This window comes from Hyperolius riggenbachi, chromosome 4, assembly GCF_040937935.1.
Source record: "Hyperolius riggenbachi isolate aHypRig1 chromosome 4, aHypRig1.pri, whole genome shotgun sequence".
NCBI lineage: Eukaryota > Metazoa > Chordata > Amphibia > Anura > Hyperoliidae > Hyperolius > Hyperolius riggenbachi.
The window spans coordinates 133,354,864-133,378,118 of NC_090649.1; the positions used below are offsets into that span (position 1 = coordinate 133,354,864).

Here is a 23,255-nt window from a genome sequence, read left to right on the forward strand (position 1 = left end):
GAGGGGGACGCAGTTTCCATTCATTGATCTAAGTCCCCGTGTCAATGATGATGCCTGTGTTCATTGAATCAACCTGAATTACACAGGCACACATTACTTCCTGTTCGCGTACTGTTAGTATGCGACAGGAAGAAAATGTGTGAGGACATCTTGTGGCCAAATAGAAAAAAATTACACCTACATACAATCTTTTCAATACACATCATTTAAAATTAAAATTAACTCCTAACCTCCCACACCCTCTAATAAACACCCAAATAAAAGTTTTGCATGAAAAAAAAATTACAATAAAAAAAATACATAAATAGCTACCTTAGGGACTGAATTTTTTTTTAATATGTATGTGAAAAGGCTATACTACTGTTATTTTTGAAAATATGGCCTTGTAAATTGTGATGATCATATTGTTGGACGCAAAACTGAAAAAAATGCACCTTTATTTTCAAATTAAATATTGGCGCCATACAACGTGATAGGGATATCATTTCAATGGTGTAATAACCGGGACAAATGGGCAAATAAAATATGTGGGTTTTAATTATGGTAGCATGTATTATTTTAGAACTATAATGGTCTAAAACTGAGAAATAATGAATTTTTCCAATTTTTTTTCGTATTATTCCCGTTAAAATGAATTTAGAATAAAGTAATTCTTAGCAAAATGTACCATCGCAAAAAAAAAGCCTAATTGGTGGTGAAAAAAATAAAAAAAAAACAAGATATAGATCATTTTGCCGTGATGAGTAGTGATATTGAACAAAGTTATTGGCGAACAAATGGAGGGAGTGCTAAAAGGTGAAAATTGCTCTGGTCCATAAGGGGAAAAACTCTTCAGTGGTTGGGGTATTTTACCTTGGGGTATTATAAATATGGCACACCCAACTCGTTTTGCATTCCTTGTTTCAGCTTTACAGATTGCCCAACAAGCTCATAGTGAACCTGAACTCAGCCTATATATCAGTGGACCACAGGGTAGGAGACGCTGGATAAGCAAATAGATACCAGTACTAGATACTTCTTTCTCCCTTACCAACCAGTTTTAGGTAGTGCACACGTTGTTTCTTCCTTACTCCGTTTGTTCTGAATGCATGGTTGGGCTTAGTGGGTGTTTCTTTCCCCCTCCCTCTCTTCCCCTCCCCTCTTTGAACTCTCTGGATGCGCATGCAGACTTACCACCTTCAGGGGGTATCTTTTGGCTCCTTGTGCATGTTGGCCCCTAGGGACCCCTCATCTTTTCCACCTTCCTAAGAGGTTATACAGACGAAGGAATAAGCAAAAAGCTAAACCTTAATATCTGAACATGAGGGAAAGGTAGAGAAGTGGCCTGTAACGATCCGCTCAGCTGCCTGCGCAGACAGGCAGCCTTTTGATCATTATTCAGGTCTGCATGCTGCAGGACTCTGGAAAGAAGGCCTTCTGTCAGTTTTTGCAGCTTGTGCTTGCAGAGGAATTTGCATACGTTGTCATGCAAATTGCCTGGCCACATTCATTGGAGGCGTGTACTATAAGTACTATGTCTTTCCCACAATGCTTTGCTGGTCATTTCCCTTCCATGCTCAGTTCCTGATGGACACTGCTGGAGTGTCAGCCATTGCTATCTAGTATAGTTAATTCCTGGGGGTTGCTTTTAGGCTCCCCTTCTAGCCCAGTCAGGTTGTATTATCTGTATTGCCTGTTCTGTCTTGTCTTGCCTGTTTGCCATTGTCCTGTCCCTATGGTGTTTGACAGGAAATGGTTCTGATCTATGTTCTTGGAGTATAGCTGGTGCAGCGGTTGCTACCAGCTATCTCTTCTGTTCTGTTTCCTGGGATCGCGCTAGCTACTTTGTGCTAGCGCTGGGGATCCTTCTGTTCTGTTTCTTGGGATCGCGCTAGCTACTTTGTGCGAGCGCTGGGGATCCTTCTGTTCTGTCTTGTCGGTCGCGATTGCGCTGTCACCAACGGCGGTTGATAGCAAATCGTTCTGTCTTGCTGAGATCGCACTAGCCGCTAGCGTTAGCGGCTGTGGATCTTTCTGATCTGTGTTCCTGCTTGGATCACACTTGCTCTGGCAGAAGAGCGGTGGATCCTTCCTGCCTAGTTCTTGTTTTTCGTGTGTCTGTCTTGTCCGCTGCGCTTGCTACAGGCTCGGTGAGGTAACCGTTAAGCAAGCGCTCGCGTCCCCTGTTTCATGTTTGTCTGTTTATGGTTAGTTAGGCGTGCTTGTCTCTATTGTGCTTATCACGTGGAGATCGCGCATAACCGCGTGCACTGTTGCGAATGAGTGCGGTGTTCGCGGTTAGCTAGCGGTTGTTATTTTCCGTATCTCCTTATTGTATTTGCTGTGCCTTTGCTACCCTCACATTCTATTCTGTTCTGCCTTGTGTCACGTCTCGCGATCGCACCTCTCGCGATCGCGTTCCTATTTCGTATCTGCTGTTGTGTGTGCGCGGTCGCGGAGTGGCGACTGGATTGGCGCACACACATACAACCTATCCCTTTTGCTCCATCTCATTCGCAATCGCCTCTCTTGCGATTGCGTTCTGCGCTTCGTACAATTCCTGTCTGGCACTTGTGGAGGTACAGAGGATTGGTTCCTCTGCACTCCCCAGTGCCATCTGCCGACAGGAATTTCCCTCTACAGGTGCGTAGCACCTTTTGCTGGGTTCCTGCTAATTATACGCTTGTGGAGGATCTCCGCCGTGTCAGCGCACGCGTTGTGCGCTGATCACGGGGAAAGTTCCACAATCGTGACATGGCCTTTCATTAAAGCAAAGGAGGAAATATTCCCCCATATGTCTCCATAGATATGCAGTTCTATCCGCCAGTCTTTTTAATGGGGTTCTAGTTAGTGGGGGTCTTCTTGAAGGGGTCTTTTCTCCCCATATGCAAGGTTAGTAATTAGAGGTTTTATTACCATATTGTAAATAAAGTAACAAATATTACAAATAAAAGCTTTTAGATGTCCTCTAACAGTGAGGCCAAAGCAAAGGGAGTGATAATACCCCCAAATATTATATGTAAAGACAGACATATGTACCCTTGTCCAATTTTAATGATGAGACAACACTTATAAGTCACTTTATCTTTTACTATAAAGAATGTTACAAGTTGCCATATTTTATCTCTTTATATATATAGTGCGACCCACTAGGTGTTAATTTTATCACGAACAATAGGCACAAAGAGTGTAACCACAATAGTGTATAATTGCTGGCACACGCACAGCAACACAGACAATGTTTCTATAAATTGGTATTACGATACACATGCAAGTCAATTTAAGTCTTTGTTTACAAACCACGTAGGGCGAGTCCCCGCCCCTTCACCCCTAACCTCACTACTTCCTCTTCCACTAACCAATGACGTACGCCGGAGGCGTGGCTTACGTATAGATATACGGAAGCCGCATGGCGCCGTCATTACACAGGACACACACGTGAGCAAGCGCCAGTCGGGCGTGAAACGGCTGTTGTGCCGTCCTCTCTCTTCCCTGGTCACCTATATCCCCAACACTCCAGCACCAGCAGTATCAAGGTTTGACTGTTCTTTTATTGTATGGCATATATGTTTTATCATCTGCATGAAGATAAGCTATTTGTATGGCCACAGAGGAAATAAAACGCATCAAGTGACAGTGCCCGGTCTGTCTTTCTGTACAGTGGATCATTTTATGTATGTTCCGGCCCCCCAGCAGTCTGCAGTATGTTGACCCGGCCCTTGATCGAGAAAGTTTGGGGACCCCTGCTCTAAGGTGTCCCACAATGCATCACTGCTGAATATGTAAATCATCTGTTATCCTTGATAGCTAAACACACCTACAGAACCGCTGGAATACAATGATGTGTCAGCTTGTTGATATTACTCTCAGAATCAGAATAATTTATTTCGCCAAGTACAACGGGGGTTGTACCTGGAACTATTTTTGGCACATACAGGGTCGGTGATGGTACAGTAACAGCAGAAACATAGAATACACAAAGTAGTTTCAGAGATATGCAAGCAGTCATCTTGTTACGTTACATTTCACATTGCACATTACACAAAACATTTAGCTAGATGGGTCCGTCTGAGTGCTATGTCGAGCGGAGCTGCCTGCTACATTCTGTGCGGCGCTCAGATACTCTGCAGCAATAACAGACCCCCACCGCATGTCTTGGAAAATGCAGGTGGTGAGAGAGACAGAGAAAAAAGAAGGAGCGATAGAATAGAGATAGAGTCCAAGGGTCCCCATAGGTGGGGAAAAACAGTCCATGCCATGCTTGCTTTAGGTTGCGGCCGGGTGCAGTTCAGTGCAGAATGGTGAAAAGATTAGGCTCAGGCTTACGCCCAGATACCAGTGCAGGTGGTCTGCATGGGAATGGCTGGCTGTAGTGCAGTGCGTCCAGGGAGGGGGGGCTGCAATGGCCTTCCAGCCTGCAGTGGTGGCCTGAGAGGACTGTCTGCCGCTCCGCTACCCATGCCACCATAAGGGCTGCAGGGAGCAAGGCCATGGTTGGGCAGTGGCTTGGCTTATGTGCTGCAGCCGGCGGCAGTAATTACTGACCTGTCCTGCACATATGCACAGTGGCAGCGGCCACAGCTAGCCCATCCTGTGGCAGAGGTCTTCCCTGGTGTCGATGCCCCAATCAGCTGTGGAGAGAAGAGGCATGCCTAGCAGCCGACACAGAGAGGGCACCCCGGTGGGTCCGATGGAGTGTGATCCAGAGGGAGCTCCCGCCATGGCCAGGGGGCTCTGCACAGGGGAAGCGGTGGCACTACTTCTGGGTCTACTGCTCACGCAGCGCTGACGGCGTTCCGGTCTCCCTAGCAGCGACGGCACATCAGACCACGTGGTGCAGCTTGCGGTCGGCTACTCTCTCTCCTCCATGTGTCCGCTTCGGTGCAGTGGAAGGGCGCCGATGGTCCTGTCCGGGTTAGGGGCCCTGTTGGCTGAGCCTCAGCAACGTCCCAGTTGGTGTGGAGTCCGGATCCACTGCAGCTCCACCATCAGTGACACCACGTGGGGCGAGCCAGCTGAGGTCTCCAACATGGCGAGCCTGTCCTCCTCAGAGCGAGCGGAGGAGCTGGAACAAGCCACTGCAGTGTGCCATAACTAGGAGGGAACTCCAGGAAAGGTGGGAAAAAACAGTTACAGCCGGAGCCCTGTGGCCGTGGCTACCTATCCCGGCGCCATCTTGATCTTGTATCTACAGACCCAAACTAATACAACATGCATAGACTGTTTCGGATTGGTTGTTCCTCGTCAGTGCATGGCATGGATTAATATTGCTCTATGGGTAGAACTTGCCACGGATGATAAATGCAACCGCTCTTCCCCCACACCAGAAATGAGGATAAACGTAACAATAAATTTACAGGTAGCTATGCCTTCTGTAATTACCCTGAAGTGCTGATCCAAAGCTCCATTTCCTTGAATGGAGCTTTGGATCAAAAGAGCTGTCTAGAACCGTTTTATAAAATGGTAACTAGAGCTATTCATTTTTTTTTCTTAGTACGTTTTTTTTAGATTAACCGGTTCAGCCCCACAGTGTCGAAAACCTCATGCATCCGAGCAACGTTCACCTCCCATTCATTCGCCAATAACTTTATCACTACTTATCACAATGAATTGATCTATATCTTGTTTTTTTCCGCCACTAATCAGGCTTTCTCTGGGTAGTACATTTTGCTAAGAATAACTTTTTTCTAAATCCATTTTAACAGGAAGATTAAGAAAGAAATTAAAAAAAATCATTATTTCTCAGTTTTTGGCCATTATAGTTTGAAATTAATACAGGGAGTGCAGAATTATTAGGCAAATGAGTATTTTGACCACATCATCCTCTTTATGCATGTTGTCTTACTCCAAGCTGTATAGGCTCGAAAGCCTACTACCGTGTTTCCCCGAAAATAAGACACTGTCTTATATTAATTTAACCTTCAAAAAATGTGCTAGGGCTTATTTTCTGGGAGGTCTTATATTTTCCGGGGGTAGCCATCACCTTTAGTGTATATAGGCTGATTCCTCCTCTGCTCCCTGCTAAATAAGCCCCTGTGGCTGTTAGACTTGCAGATCCCCCAAGCAGCAGACCTGCTCCTGCCCACTTTACAACTTACACTGTCCTGGCCCCCTCCTTTAGAAAGTCCAGATCCTCCTAAAAGAAGTCGTAAGCGGCAGACCTTCTCTCCCCCTTAACCCCTCGATCAGCCCCCGGCCACCCGCCCGCTCGCAGGCTTGAACACAGCCCAAGTGGCAGACCTGTTCTTACCGTCCCCCCGTCGCCTCGCTTTACCTTAACGCTGCTAGCACTCGTGGCCCCGTCCTGCAGAAAATCCATATCCTCCTGTTTATTGCCGGCATAATTCACACACCGCAGATTAGCGGTGACGTGTGGTAAAGGCAGCTATAGTATCCAATAAGAGCGCTGCCCCATACAGGAAGTAAACAAAGATCACTTCCTGTATAGGGCAGCTCTCTTATTGGATACATTAGCTGCCTTTACCAGACGTCACCGCTAATCTGCGGTGTGTGAATTATGCCGGCAATAAACAGGAGGATGTGGATTCTATGCAGGACGGGGCCAGGAACGCTAGCAGCGGGGAGGTAAAGCGAGGCTGCGGGCGGGCAGGCGGGGGGACGGGGAGAACAGGTCTGCCGCTTGGGACTTCTTTTAGAGGCATGCAGGCTAAATATTACTAGGGCTTATTTTAGGAGTAGGTCTTATATTTCGAGCACACTCGAAATATTTAGTAGGGCTTACTTTCAGAGGATGTCTTAAATCCGGGGAAACACGGTACCAATTAAGCATATTAGGTGATGTGCATCTCTGTAATGAGAAGGGGTGTGGTCTAATGACATCAACACCCTATATCAGGTGTGCATAATTATTAGGCAACTTCCTTTCCTTTAGCAAAATGGGTCAAAAGATGGACTTGACAGGCTCAGAAAAGTCAAAAATAGTGAGATATCTTGCAAAGGGATGCAGCACTTTTAAAATTGCAAAGCTTCTGAAGCGTGCTCATCGAACAATCAAGCGTTTCATTCAAAATAGTCAACAGGGTCGCAAGAAGCGTGTGGAAAAACCAAGGCGCAAAATAACTGCCCATGAACTGAGAAAAGTCAAGCGTGCAGCTGCCAAGATGCCACTTGCCACCAGTTTGACCATATTTCAGAGCTGCAACATCACTGGAGTGCCCAAAAGCACAAGGTGTGCAATACTCAGAGACATGGCCAAGGTAAGAAAGGCTGAAAGACGACCACCACTGAACAAGACACACAAGCTGAAACATCAAGACTGGGCCAAGAAATATCTCAAGACTGATTTTTCTAAGGTTTTATGGACTGATGAAATGAGAGTGAGTCTTGATGGGCCAGATGGATGTGCCCGTGGCTGGATTGGTAAAGGACAGAGAGCTCCATTCCGATTCAGACGCCAGCAAGGTGGAGGTGGAGCACTGGTTTGGGCTGGTATCATCAAAGATGAGCTTGTGGGGCCTTTTCGGGTTGAGGATGGAGTCAAGCTCAACTCCTAGTCCTACTGACAGTTTCTGGAAGACACCTTCTTCAAGCAGTGGTACAGGAAGAAGTCTGCATCCTTCAAGAAAAACATGATTTTCATGCAGGACAATGCTCCATCACACGCGTCCAAGTACTCTACAGCGTGGCTGGCAAGAAAGGGTATAAAAGAAGAAAAACTAATGACATGGCCTCCTTGTTCACCTGATCTGAACCCCATTGAGAACCTGTGGTCCATCATAAAATGTGAGATTTACAAGGAGGGAAAACAGTACACCTCTCTGAACAGTGTCTGGGAGGCTGTGGTTGCTGCTGCACGCAATGTTGATGGTGAACAGATCAAAACACTGACAGAATCCATGGATGGCAGGCTTTTGAGTGTCCTTGCAAAGAAAGGTGGCTATATGGGTCACTGATTTGTTTTTGAATGTCAGAAATGTATATTTGTTAATGTTGAGATGTTATATTGGTTTGACTGGTAAAAATAAATAATTGAAATGGGTATATATTTGTTTTTTGTTAAGTTGCCTAATAATTATGCACAGTAATAGTCACTAAATAAAAACAAACTAAAAACTACTTTAAAAAATATTTAGCTATGATATTAATGAGTTTTTTGGGTTCATTGAGAACATGGTTGTTGTTCAATAATAAAATTATTCCTCAAAAATACCACTTGCCTAATTATTCTGCACTCCCTGTATACTCTACCGTAATTAAAACTCATGTATTTTATTTGCCCATTTGTCCCGATTATTACACCATTTAAATGATGTCCCTATCACAATTTATGGCGCCGGGAACATTGTGATAAACCTGTACATCAGTCGTGACACCTCGCCCCTTTGGAATCTGCAAGGGAAGGGTCTCATGGCTCTTACCAACGCAACCAACACTTTCTGATTTATTGGATTTGCCACAGTGTGAAAGCCCATCGCCAGTCTGGTTGTAACTAACCTGCCTTATGCTGGATCATGAAATCCTGCTATTTAAATAACAGGCTCCAACACATCAGTTTCCTGTTGCTTCCAGCAGTACAGTTCAACCAGCTTAGAGGGTTGTGGTCTGTGACAATAGTGAAGAACCTAACTTATAGATACTGTTGCAGCTTCTGTAGGGCCCACACAACCACTGAATGCTCTTTCTCAGTAGTGGAGTACACAACCTCTCTGGGAAGTACTGTAGTTTCCTACTAGGTATCTAATAGGGTGTCCTCTCTTTTTTATTCAGTATTCCAAGAAAAAGTAGATAGTGTGCACCTTCCGTCTTAAATAGATGGTTTAATGGCAAAAAAATTACAGTTCATTCAAATGTGCAAGCAAAATGTCATTTCCATCATACAATGACACCCCCTGTTGGGGCAAACAATGCCAGGCAAATCTTACGTGACCGGCAGTGGCAGGGATGTGAGAGTTGGAGGTGGGTGGAGGCTGTGGTGGTGGAGCGACGGCCATTTCGCGTCTGTCTGATGCTTGGTCACGTGAACCACATTGGCTCTGGTACTGCGCAGTGCGCATGATTGCACGTGCTCCAACCGCCTGCCGCTAGCCCCCCGATCAGCGAATGGGAATATAGTTCCCATTTACCGATCTAAGTCCCTCGCAGAAAAACCAACGATCTCTCATCAGAGACAGCCGTCTTTCTGCCAACATTTTTTTTCCCATCCTCTTTCTAGTTCCTGGAAGCGAGATCATTCGCATCCAGGACTTTTTTTTACTGTGGCCATCTTGTGGCTAAATAGTAAACTACATCCACATACATTTTTTATTAAACAATTACATTATTTTACAGTTAAAATTAGCCGTTTCCCTCCCACACCAAAAATTACCCGAATACATTTTTTAATAAAAAAATAAATAAATAAAATTACAATTAAAAAAAACAAAAACAAATAGTTACCTAAGGGTCTGAACTTTTTAAATATGCATGTCAAGAGAGTATATTATTATATTATTTTAAATGATAAGCTTGTAAATAGTGATGGACGCAAATTGAAAAAATGCACCTTTATTTCTAAATAAAGCAGAGCAGCACATTCATACAGAGCCTGCAGGGGGCGGGGAGAGGGTGTGTATAACTATCCTATCCTATCACAGCAGAGCAGCACATTCCTGCCTGAGCCGACAAAGCCGGAAAAGATAAGAAGATTAGATAACAGAGATAATACAGACACTGTGCAACTAGGAAAGGCTGCACATGCTGGTTAGCAGCCATGTTTTTTGTTTGTAAACACTGCCTAAAACTGGCAATTACAAGCCAGGATCTCAGCAGGGAGTGGCAGAAACAGCAAAGAGGGGCCCATGAGAACATAATGAATAGAATGTTATGTTTGTATTGTAAGAATTTTAGAGTACAGACTCTCTTTAAAGCTGCAGAGCCCTAATTTGTAAAAAATACTCTGGTTACTAGGGGTGTAAAGCCTGTGGTCCTTAAAGAAGAACTGCAGCCTAAACAAACATACTGTCATTAAGTCACATTAGTTATGTTAATTAAAATAGATAGGTAATACAATCTCTTACCCACACTGTTTTAAAAGAACAGGCAAATGTTTGATTTCATGATGGCAGCCATCTTTTTGGTTGAAAGGAGGTGACAAGGAGCATGAGACACAGTTCCAACTGTCCTGTGTCCTGCGCACCTCTCCCAGTTTCTAGGCAACGTGAACAACAACATAGGAAATCCCATCATGCTCTGCACAGCATCAGGGAAAAAAAGCCCGGGCTTTTTTTCTTTAATGAGTGGAGCTTAGGTAAAAATGCAGCTAAAAATGATGCTTTGGTAAGAAAAACAAAGTTCTGATGCTGTGAAACTGTTAAAGAAACACCAAGCCTTTTCAGTTCTGCTGAGTAGATTTTTAGTCCGGAGGTTCACTTTAAGAGGTTTAAACAGGATTTTAATTGTAACAGATGGTACAGCGCCTCAGGTCAACAGTAACCCCAAGACTGAGCAGACAGGAGCTTAAGTAACTTTTTCATTTTGTTCCCTTTTATTTACTGTGGACTATATTGTTTATTTGTAAGCTGTTTTTTACATTTTTCTATAATCTTTTAATGCACTATTTTTTCTTTGTTTAAGATAACCCAAGTCGAAGCTCAGGTTCATAAACACATACTTACCTAAGGAGAGGGAATCCTCTGGATCCTAATGAGGCTTCTCACAGTGTTCTCTGGTCCTCCGCCACTGCCCGAGACGCTCCAGCCGATCAGGGCAATTTTAAAATTGCTGAACCAGATTGTATATGCAGATCAAGTGTTCTGACTTCACTGGCTTGTTACAGGTCAAAGATTCGGGTATCAGCACTAAACCCAATCAAACAGCATTTTTAAAAAGAAATAAAGATGGCAGGCTCTTTCTTGCACTCATGTTGGGTTCCTTTTAAAGTGTACCCGTGGCAAACCTCGGATACAAAAACACATACTTACCTAAGAATAGGGAAGCTTCAGGATCCTACAGAGGCTTAACACACCAGCCTCCGGTCCCGTTGTTGAGTGGCCCAACTAAAGAATTCTGACAAGAGCCTGTTGGTAGCAACATCGAGGCCTGATTCACTTTAGGCACGAGTGTGGCCATACTGCGCCTATGCAAGTATGGCCACGTCTGCGCAGTAAGCCAGAGCTGCTTGTGCAGGACCACTTGTTTGTGCTTGCGTGAGTGCAGCACAGCCATGCTTGTCCCAAAAGAGAAGCGCGGTCCTGAAGTTCTAAAGAGTCCCAGGCAGCGGGGGAGGTCCAGAGGACAGCGTGCGAAGCCCTCTCTTTAGGTAAGTATTTTTTCACTTAGTACGCTTTGGGTTTTCTTTCAAAGCTTCTGAAGCCTTTGTTCTAGAAATAAACATAATACAAACAACATGTTATTATGTTACATCTGACTCCCTTTATCTGTTGAGAAATAACACCTCTCTTTGTTATAGTCAAAGCCTTTGCTTGCTAAGCTGATCATTTATCTGCTTGTATAAAGTGTTGTTCCTGCAAAACAACATAAATTATTCATCTCAAGCACAGTGTGTGACTGAACAGTCAGAGGAAATCCTTTAGCGTCTTTAGAAATATAAAAAGACTTCAATAAATAACAGCACAATTCTTGGGCTTCAAGTTGAGAAATTCAAATATAACTGCTTTCTTAAAGGAAACCTGAAGAAAAAAAAAAGTCACTTACCTGGGGCTTCTGCCAGCCCCCTGCACCCACGCTATTAGACAATCCTCCAGTCCCCTGCCGCCTCTCTGTTTTGCTTCAGTCGCCGTCCACTGCTCCTGTGCAGCCCTGGCCGCGCGCATCTTCGTTCACATTCCTGTCACCAGGAGCGTCCTGCGCAGGCGCAGTAGAGATGGTCTTGTACTGCGTCTGCGGAGGACGCTCCCGGCGAGGCTAATGAGGATGTGCGTGGTCAGGGCCGTGCAGGCGCAGTGGACATCGACTTGCAAGTCGGCGATAATGAAACCGAGCGATGGCGGGGGGCCGGAGGATCATTTGGTAATGGTGCGGGCACAGGGTGGCTGCAGGGGGCTGGCTGAAGCCCCAGGTAAGTGAAACTCTTAAAGAGACTCTGAAGCGAGAATAAATCTCGCTTCAGAGCTCATAGTTAGCAGGGGCATGTGTGCCCCTGCTAAAACGCCGCTAACCCGCGGCTAAACCGGGGTCCCTTACCCCCCGAAATCCCCTCCGTGCAGCCGGGGATCTCTTCCTGATTGAGGCAGGGCTAACCGCCGCAGCCCTGCCCCACGCGCGTCTGTCAGTGCGTATCTCCGCCTCTCCCCCGCCCCTTTCAGTCTTCCTTCACTGAGAGGGGCTGGGGAGAGGCGGTGATGCAGCCGCTAGCCCTGCCTCTAGGAGCAGCAAAATCTACGACCAATTTGGTCGTTGATTTTGCGGGGGGGGGGGGGGGGGGTTGGGGGCGAAGGGACCCCCATTTAGCCGCGGGATAGCGGCGTTTACTATGAGCTCTGAAGCGAAAATAATTCTCGCTTCAGTGTCTCTTTAAGGAGGATTAGAGCACAGAATTACATGCTGCCTTTGGAAAGCTACATAAGCACGTAGAAAATTGATGAAAGGCCCTATACAAAAGAACACAATACAGACAATCGCCCATTTACAGCAAGCCTGAAGCGACCTTAAAAAAAAAAAAAAAAAGACTTCGATAATTTCCTATGAAGACGCCATGGATGCCATAGAGCCTTCCTGGTCCTCTCTCCTTGCTCTATTTCCACCAATGACCCCTATTCCAAATTCTCATGTCGCGTCTGAGGATGGCAACCGCCGTGTTCAGATGCAACTCCATGGGAGGCCACCTCTTCACTGCCTGTGCCGAGTGCTAGCAAGCACCCAGCCAGTGGAGGGGAGCAGCTGGCAGGTGGTGAATTCACTGCCTTTAGCTGCTTGTGGAAAAGACGCCTCAGTCTTTTTTTATTTACGTAAGTCCAAGTTGTTTGTAATTTGAGTCATGTACTGCATTATACATGCTGGTACATGTGGAAAAAATACAGGTGAAACTCAAATTTGAATATTGTAATAAGTTCATTTATTTCAGTAATTCAACTTAAAAGGTGAAACTAATATATGAAATGGGAACCCTTTGCAGGTGTTTTGTATTAATTAGCTGATTAGAGTCGGACACTTTGAGCCTAGAATATTGAACTTTTTCACAATATTCTAATTGTCTGAGATTTTGATTTGGGGTTTCCAGAAGCTGTAAGCCGAAATCATCAACATTATAACATAAAGTGAGATATTTCAAGCCTTTATTTATGTAATGAGTCTATCCTACCTAATAATTGGCAAGTGTCCCTGCGCCCTGTCCGTGTGTCAGTGCTTTTGTGCTACTTTTGTGCTACTGTGCATGTCAAGCACTAACAGCCGTTGGGGCAGGACGCAGGGTGAGTGGGCCGGCCGAGCGGGCAGGTGCGTGCACATGTGTTGTGTGGGTGCGCACGTATGTGGCGGGCGGGTGCGCACTGATGACAGACCTAGAGCCTGTTTTCAAACGGGCTTAGCGCACTAGTTCCATATATTACCGTATTTTTAAGACTGAAAGACGCTTCTGACCATAAGGTTTAGAGCACAAAAACCAAGGGGGAAAAATATATATCCTAAACCTGGTGCATCCATGGTGAAGGGGCATCGTGTGGATTATGCCCCCTTTCTACCTCATGTCCCCTTGTGTCCTCCTCTGTCCCCCTTGTGTCGTCCTCTGTCCCCCACGTGTCTGCCTCTGCCCTCCTTGTGTCCTCTATTTGTGTCCCCCTGTGTCCTCCTCTGCATGGGCACAATATAGAGAGTCCCCAACATTGCGGCAGGTTGGAGGTATTCAGGTGGAGGTGTGGTTGGCAGGCGTTCACAAGTCACTGCATTTGGACTATAAAGACTGTTTTTTTACCCACTTTTGGGGGAGAAAAAGTGAATTTTATAGTCCAAATACAGTAGTTTCACTTTTAAACTTTTTAAGTTGAATTACTGAAATAAATGAACATGTGCACGATATTCTAATTTTTCGAGTTTCACCTGTGTTTACTTTCAGACAACTCTGAATTTGGACATAAGGTAGAAATCATGTTTTTTTGGATGTTTTCAATGTGTTTTCAACTAGTTACAACAGTTTATACAATACTGTAATAGAGGTGTGTTTAGCTTCTAAGGGTACAATGGTTAATTTGCATATATTCAGCAGTGGTGCCTGGGAGACATCTCGAGCTCACTCCAACCTGAATTATCGCAAATTCTTTCTGTTTTAGGAAAGCAAATTTTTGTTTTTCTTAACATCTTAGTAAGGGGGCTTTTAGGACCATTGTAGTCCCTTACACACTCCAATGAGTTCTGGGTCACCATGAGCTTGCTGGTTAGTCTGTACCTCTCGGTTTACAAGCCCTACTCCATAGAGCCAAATTAATCCATGCCATGCACTGATGAGGATCAAACAATCCGAAACAGTCTGTATGCATGTTGGATTATTATGGCTCTGTACAATTTAACAAGCTGACAAATCATTGCATTCCAGCGGTTCTGGAGGTGTGTTTAGCTTCTAAGGGTACAATGGTTAATTTGCATTTATTCAGCAGTGGTGCCTGGGAGACATCTCGAGCTCACTCCAACCTGAATTATCGGAAATTCTTTCTGTTTTAGGAAAGCAAATTTTTGTTTTTTTTAACATCTTAGTAAGGGGGCTTTTAGGACCATTGTAGTCCCTTACACACTCCAATGAGTTCTGGGTCACCATGAGCTTGCTGGTTAGTCTGTAATACTGTTATATGTAACAAAAATGTAATAAATAAAACGGTATGTTTTGTACATCAGGACAACTTTGTATGTAGGAAACATTTGTAATGAGCCATTTGTGTATAGAGGACTATCTGCACTTCAAACTATACAGATGAAAAGGTGGGAAAGAGCTACTTGTCAATAACTCTGAACACAGGTGCTCTGCAACCCCCTATGATTAGGAGATGTGCATTTCAGCCACTTTGCTTACTTTAACCACTTTACCCCCGCGCGTACGTATTTCTCCGCCCCTTTTTCCATCCTTTAACAACCAGGGACGGAGAAACACGTACTTTCCGCGTTCCCGACGCTGCCCGCGCTCCCGCTCGTAAACACGCCGCCCGCCGCTAATTTAACTCATTACCTCCCACACTCCCCATTTTTTTTTTTGTAATTAAAAAAAAATTTACAATTAAAAAAAATACATAAATAGTTACCTTAGGGACTGAACTTTTTAAATATTTATGTCAAGAGGGTATAACACTGTTACTTTATAAACTATGGGCTTGTAATTAGGGATGGACGCAAAAATGAAAAAAATGCACCTTTATTTCCAAATAAAATATTGGCGCCAAACATTGTGATAGGGACATAATTTAAATGGTTTTACAACCGGGACAAAAGGGCAAATACGTTTCATGGGTTTTAATTACAGTAGCATGCATTATTTAAAAACTATAATGGCCGAAAACTGAAAAATAATTATTTTTTTCCCCACATTGTTCCTATTTTCCCATTAAAACACATTTAGAAAAAAATAATTCTGGGCATAATGTCCCACCTAAAGAAAGCCTAATTGGTGGCGGAAAAAACAAGATATAGTTCATTTCATTGCGATAAGTAATGATAAAGTTATAGACGAATGAATGGAAGGAGCGCTGAAAGGTGAAAATTGCTCTGGTGCTCAGGGGGTAAAACCCCTCAGTGGTGAAGTGGTTAAAGTAACTTAAGGGACAACTATCACGAAAAACTGCAAAATGTAAAATACATGTGTACACATACAAATAAGAAGTACATTTCTTCCAGAGTAAAATGAACCATAAATTAATTTTCTCTTATGTTGCTGTCACTTAAAGTAGTTAATAGACATCTAACAAAAATGACAGGTTTTGAAGTAGCCCATCTCTTCTTGGGGGATTCCCAGCATGGCCTTTATTCTTTAGAAAGACACTCCCTGAAAGGATCTATGCAAAGATTCTGGCCAGCCTCCCTGCTCACTGCACACTTTTTTGGCAATTGGATGGAGCAACTGACAATCACTAAGTTCTTTAGAAAATAAAGAGGAATCCCCCATGAGGAGATAGGCTAGTCTAAAACGTGTTGGTTCTGTCATATTTTTACTTCCTACTGTAAGTGACAGCAACATAGGAGAAAAGTCATTTATGGCACATTTTACTCTGGAAGAAATGTACTTCTTATTTTTATGTATTCACATGCATTTTCAATTTTACGATTTTCACAATAGTGGTCCTTTAAGATGAAGGTAATAACATAATTTTTACTTACTTAGGGCTTTCTCCAGCACCTTGCAGTCTCTCCTTGCTGTGCTGCTGTGAAGTCCATGATCCAGCTGGGTTTCTGGCCACTGTGCATGCTCTGTTGTGGGCCGCACCCCTCCTATATTGCGCACCTGTGGCAAGCCCACTTACAAATCTTACGATCGCCACATGCACAGAATGCTCCCGGTCACTGGAACGCAATCAGGGAAGGGTGTAGCCGGGACAAAGCATGCACAGGGCTGACAGCGACACAGCGGAGGGGGGGACATTGAAGTTGCTGACAGACTTCAGGGAGCTGGAGGAAGCTTTAAGTAAGGGCTGGTTCAAACGGAAGCTTGGCGGCGTTTACCGCTAAGCGTTCGGGTCTCGTCGGCTAAACGCTCCCATTCACGTGAATGGGAGCGCTTAACATCGCGCAGTTACTGGCAATCACCGTCGATTGCACAAAAGCGGCGTTCCGATCTAGGTTTACCACATCGTTTCAGCCAGCCCTAGAAGTCGCATGCGGCATCCAGGGTCGCCTAGCCACCGCAGCTTCATGAAAAATGCAGATTGCGACGGGAAGCCGATGATCGCCGTACTGCCGCCTTCCGAACAAAACGTCACAGGACGACGCGGCTTCCGGCCACCCGAAGCCGTCTGCCGTCTGTGTGAAACGGCACACATAAGGTAAAAATAATGTTCCCTTCATCTTTGGTACACTTAAAGAGGAACTCCATCCTAAACAAACATACTATCATTAAGTTACATTAGTTATGTTAATTAAAATAGATCTTTTTGGTTGAAAGAAGGTGACAGGGAGCGTGAGACACAGTTCCAACTGTCCTGTGTCCTGAGCACCTCTCCCAGCTGCTAGGCAACGTGAACAACATAGGAAATCCCATCATGCTTTGCACAGCATCAGGGAAAAAAAGCCCGGGCTTTTTTTCTTTGATGGGTGGAGCTTAGGTAAAAATGCAGCTAAAAATTATGCTTTGGTAAGAAAAACAAAGTTCTGATGCTGTGAAACTGTTAAAGAAACACCAAGCCTTTTCAGTTCTGCTGAGTAGATTTTTACTCCAGAGGTTCACTTTAAGAGTCTTTTTAAGAGGGAATTTCAAGGTGTCCCCAGACCCATATCACCAAAATAAACCATGAGCTGTATACTGTATTATTTAATGGGGGGGGGGGGGGAGAGAGTTAAAAAAAAAGAGCTGGAAGTTATAATCCAGTGATAAGAACTAGGCTCACTTCAGAACAACCTGAGAGTCTGGTAGTAGAGGCCACTCCATGCTTCCCGTAACAGTGTCATGTGAGATGAGGCGCCAGTTCTGGTCACATTACTCCCATAATGCATGAAGCTGCACATATTGATCAGTGATGCAACTTCCTGCCTCCAGCAGCAATTTTCCTTAAAAATATTAAGGTGTAAAACATTCAACATACATTCTGTTAGTAAGATTTCATCTTCCAGTCAGTTGCCACAAGGTGGCAGCAAAGTATTTGTATTGCTACAAATGTAATATTATGCTAAGAGATAACCACTGTATTTAAAGTGAGATTACCACTAAATAAAACAATAAACACGCTCCCAGCTTCTTAGAAACATTTGCACCATCCACACCAATGACCATCTCACAAGACCCTCAGCATGAGGAAAAAAATATATTATTTGTAGTGATTTGTAGTCAATAAAAAGAATCGGCATCAACAGGTTTTTGAAAGCTTGGCAAGTGCAGAAATGATAAAATGGTGATGAAGGATTAGGGGCAGTTCACATGGACATTTCCTGGGCTGGAAACGTTGGCCACAGCACTGGCTCCACTACCGTCGTTTACAGACATTTCTAAAAATGTCATGTTTTTATTCCTATTTTTCAAGTCGTCTGCCCGATGCTCAGGAAATTCTTACGTCTCCGGGTAGAGGTTGCTCCAGCAGGTGGAACTGCAGGGAACAAGCGATGTACAGACCCATGAACATATTGCTTTTGCAGAGGGGAGGGATGACACCATGGCACACGAAACAGCGGCTTCTGGTGGTTGGGTAAGGAGATGAACAATGTGCTTGGGGTTTGCTGCTGTGTAACAATTTGGCGTGCCAGTTCATTCAACGAGCTTTAGGGACACCTCTGCTTGTACTAGATTCTTGGCCAAGATGGGACAGAACAGCCAGCAAAGTTGACCTTAGAATATGGTATGGACGTTAGAAAATGACAGTGATTAAATTATGAGCTACTCAGAGTTAGTGACATGACTGTATTCTGTAAAGTGCTTCTAATAATGTTACACTTGCCACCACTGGTTGGCGTGGGCTCTCTGAATATGTGGAGTCTAAGCAGCCATTTGGGGTCTTCAACAGAGCGCCCTACCTGGGATGATGGACCGTTAGTCCTAGTGCACAGCAGATTCTTTTCTATCAGTGACCACTAGGTCTTGGTCCCGGTTATTGCCCTACTGAAAACAGAGAACAGGTTTGTCTTCCTCTGACAGACAAATTTGCTCAAAGGGCAAAGGAAAAACAGGTGGTAGATCAGGACAAGTGACAGGCATAGCTGGAGTTCAGGATAGAGTTTAGGCAAGTCAAAGTAATTATCCTGAAAAATGGCCAAGGCAGATTGTGTTGTAGCTGATGCTAAAGGATTCACTGCAAACGAGCAGAAAAGCTTTGGCATCAGTTGCAAATGCATTGCGTTTTGACCATCTCAGGGAACACGGAGGCATGACGGTTACCCAACCCTGGACACTACATGGAAAAACTAAACGATGGGAAATGGGCACAATGATCGAGCAATGCCGGAGGCCATTCACTTGAATAAACATTGCATTAGTGACAAGCCATTGTTTACCACCGTGAAACCGTCTGTGTGAACCGGCCCTGAGGCATAAGTCAGGGAAGGGTCTAGGCCAGTGGTCCTCAAACAAAGGCCCGCAGGCCGAATGTGGCCCCCTGAGGCTTTTTTACTGGCTCCCCACACACAAAATGTTTTATAGATGCGGTCAGCTACATCTTTAAATATTGGTGGTCCGCATATACAGTGGTGTGAAAAACTATTTGCCCCCTTCCTGATTTCTTATTCTTTTGCATGTTTGTCACACTTAAATGTTTCGCTCATCAAAAACCGTTAACTATTAGTCAAAGATCACATAATTGAACACAAAATGCAATTTTAAATGATGGTTTTTATTATTTAGTGAGAAAAAAAAATCCAAATCTACATGGCCCTGTGTGAAAAAGTGATTGCCCCCCTTGTTAAAATATAACTTAACTGTGGTTTATCACACCTGAGTTCAATTTCTGTAGTCACCCCCAGGCCTGATTACTGCACACCTGTTTCAATCAAGAAATCACTTAAATAGGAGCTATCTGACACAGAGAAGTAGACCAAAAGCACCTCAAAAGCTAGACATCATGCCAAGATCCAAAGAAATTCAGCAACAAATGAGAACAAAAGTACTGTAATTGAGATCTATCAGTCTGGCAAAGGTTATAAAGCCATTTCTAAAGGTTTGGGACTCCAGTGAACCACAGTGAGAGCCATTATCCACAAATGGCAAAAACATGGAACAGTGATGAACCTTTCCAGGAGTGGCCGGCCGACCAAAATTACCCCAAGAGCGCAGAGAAAACTCACAAAAGACCCCAGGACAACATCTAAAGAACTGCAGGCCTCACTTGCCTCAATTAAGGTCAGTGTTCACGACTCCACCATAAGAAAGAGACTGGGCAAAAATGGCCTGCATGGCAGATATCCAAGGCGCAAACCACTTTTGAGCAAAAAGAACATTAAGGCTCATCTCAATTTTGCTAAAAAACATCTCAATGATTGCCAAGACTTTTGGGAGAATACCTTGTGGACCGACGAGACAAAAGTTGAACTTTTTGGAAGGTGCGTGTCCCGTTACATCTGGCGTAGAAGTAACACAGCATTTCAGCAAAAGAACATCATACCAACAGTAAAATATGGTGGTGGTAGTGTGATGGTCTGGGATTGTTTTGCTGCTTCAGGACCTGGAAGGCTTGCTGTGATAGATGGAACCATGAATTCTACTGTCTACCAAAAAATCCTGAAGGAGAATGTCCGGCCATCTGTTCGTCAACTCAAACTGAAGCGATCTTGGGTGCTGCAGCAGGACAATGACCCAAAACACACCAGCAAATCCACCTCTGAATGGCTGAAGAAAAACAAAATGAAGACTTTGGAGTGGCCTAGTCAAAGTCCTGACCTGATTCCTATTGAGATGTTGTGCCATGACCTTAAAAAGGCGGTTCATGCTAGAAAACCCTCAAATAAAGCTGAATTACAACAATTCTGCAAAGATGAGTGGGCCAAAATTCCTCCAGAGCGCTGTAAAAGACTCCTTGCAAGTTATCGCAAACGCTTGATTGCAGTTATTGCTGCTAAGGGTGGCCCAACCAGTTATTAGGTTCAGGGGGCAATTTCTTTTTCACACAGGGCCATGTAGGTTTTGAGTTATTTTTCTCACTAAATAATAAAAACCATCATTTAAAACTGCATTTTGTGTTCAATTATGTTATCTTTGACTAATGGTTAACGGTTTTTGATGAGCAGAAACATTTAAGTGTGACAAACATGCAAAAGAATAAGAAATCAGGAAGGGGGCAAATAGTTTTTCACACCACTGTAGAATGGAGCCAGAAAGCAGTAATACGCTGGTTTCCAATCAAATTCCACAGCAGGTGACAATGTTGTCCAATTGGATTGCAGGTTGTCACCTGGGTATGCTTCACTGTCTGGCCTGCATAGACTTCTACATCAGATTATGTATACTCCGGCCCCCCAGCAGTCTGAAGTATGTTGACCCGGCCCTCGATCCAAAACGTTTGGGGATCCCTGGTCTAGGCAGATGGAATGCAGGTGTTTTCTAAACAAGGGCAGGAGACTAGGGATGAGCAAGAACAATTTTGCGAGATGTAATCATTCTGGTGTGTGCATGGGTAAGGAAGTGGAGCGTTTCGGACAGTGTAAGCAGGGGTTAATTCACCTAGGTACCCACCTCCCTTCCAATGCTTTCCACACTGCTCTCCATCTTCTGTCACTTCCGCCTTCTAAACCGGAACTTCTGATGTGAAGGGGGAAGTGTCAGAAGGTGTAATGTGACGTGGAGTGCATCAGGAGGTAGGTGTGGCCTAGGCAAGTCAATACCTGCTTACACAGCCCGAACACCCTGCACACTCTGGGACGATTTTGTTTCTTGCAAAATAGTTCTCACTTGTCCCTCCAGGAAAGAAGCCACAAGGTTTAAGCACAGGACACTGGTTAGCACAACAAAAGCTGATCAAACATAACAGCACAAGGCTGTTAAAAAGGAGGCCTAAATACTCTCCTTGATGCTAACCTTCCTCTATATAAGTACAAGAACACATCGCAACGCTGGCTTGCACACATATCTGCACATGGACATACAGTCATACATAACCGAATGCATGAGACGAGGCACTGACTAGGTCAGTGCACGACACTGATATCCACTGGGGCAAGGGCAAACCTTATTTCATAATGCTGATAATTGTTTGTGCACACAAAACAAAGCTTTACTACAATGTTGGCACTGTATATTGCGATTGGGAAAGTACCTTTGCTGATTACCAGAATTAGTGCAGATGTTGATGAGTAGCAGGGATCCATACTAGGTCTAACTACCGGTAATTGCTAATACAGGAAACTGTAAATTTATATGCAGTCAAACCTTCAGAGACTATAGACTACAGGCGTGCAAATAAGCACCTAGATAAGAATGATAACTTCTGTTAGTAAGTCACTTAGGGTGTTGAGACCAAAAGTGAACTTAGTGGTTACAATCATAGACACTATATTAGGAGTGGAATCAACAAGGCCAATAATGAAAAGTATACCATCCCTGGTGTGGAGCATGGAGGTGGATTTCTGATGTTTTTTATTTATTGTTGTTCCCTGGGGATAGAGGAGGAAGGGGGAAGCTACAGTGGCACAGGGAATTTCGGTCAGAGTTGATGGCAAGATGGATGCAGCATGTTATCAGAGAATACAGGAAGACAATCAGTTTGCACTCAACAGCCCAGAAGCTATGCATAAAATGCACTTTTCATCTTGACAAAGATCCCAAGCTCTAATCAACCCATCATTGGCTACAGCAGAAAAAAGTAAAGGATCTGGAGTGGCTGCCACTGTCTCCTGACCTCAATATCACTGAGCAATTTTGGGGAGATCTCAAGTTTATGCAACACAGCCTAACAATTTTTAGAGGAACCGCAGGCTTTTTGTCAGAAGAATGGCTAGGTTTACCATCTCTCGCCTGCGCAGTAGAGCGGATCTGATTGAGCTAAGCTATTGCTGCTGGAGCTCGAATGGCAAGCAGCTACTGCGCCTACAGGAGGTGCACAGATATTAATATTGTGGTGGCCATTTCTCTTGGTGAGCCCGCACTGGATTAGGGCTGCTGAGAAGGACCAGGGCAGTCTCATTAGGATACAGAGGCTTCTCCCTCCTGAGTTAAGTACCCCCAGGGGCATTTTTCCCCTGTATCAGGTTTCGTTTAACAGACTTCCATTCTGCCTGAGAGATACATAGAGAGCGCACTTCTCTTGCGTCAGACTTTCCGCGACTGGCAGAAGTTACAGGACCCGGTACCGGCAACAGAGAAGGCTGAGGATGGCGGAGTGGGAGCGATCCGTGAGGATGGGGCTGGAGGAAGCCCCAGGTACGTATAAAACTTTTATTTTATTAAGTCTCTCTTTTCCTTTAAACATCAAATAAAACCATGGTATATGTAAAAAAAAAAAGTCGTTTTGGAGCTGGAGGACAGATCAGATTGTTTATGTCATCAGTTTATTTTCACCTCAGGTTCACAATAACTTCTGTGCTACAAATTTTTCATAAAAATAAAAAACTGCAGATTATTTTTGAGTAGTTTTTGTTATTTTCTAAATCTAAATACTGCTGTCCACACAGAGGTTCTTTTCTATAAGGGAACTTCCTTAAGCGAACTCAGAAATAGCCCACTTAATTCAGAGATCTCCTATTGGTCCCTAGAAAAAAATCCCTGTAGACAGGCA

The 23,255-nt window shown here is 44.2% G+C and overlaps 1 protein-coding gene across 3 annotated transcripts in view; it reads right to left on the reverse strand.

Annotated features, from left to right (window-relative positions):
* Positions 1-23,255, reverse strand: part of LOC137571506 (glypican-5-like) — a 557,948-nt gene that overhangs the window by 514,268 nt on the left and 20,425 nt on the right. The gene's annotated exons all lie outside the window — the stretch shown is intronic.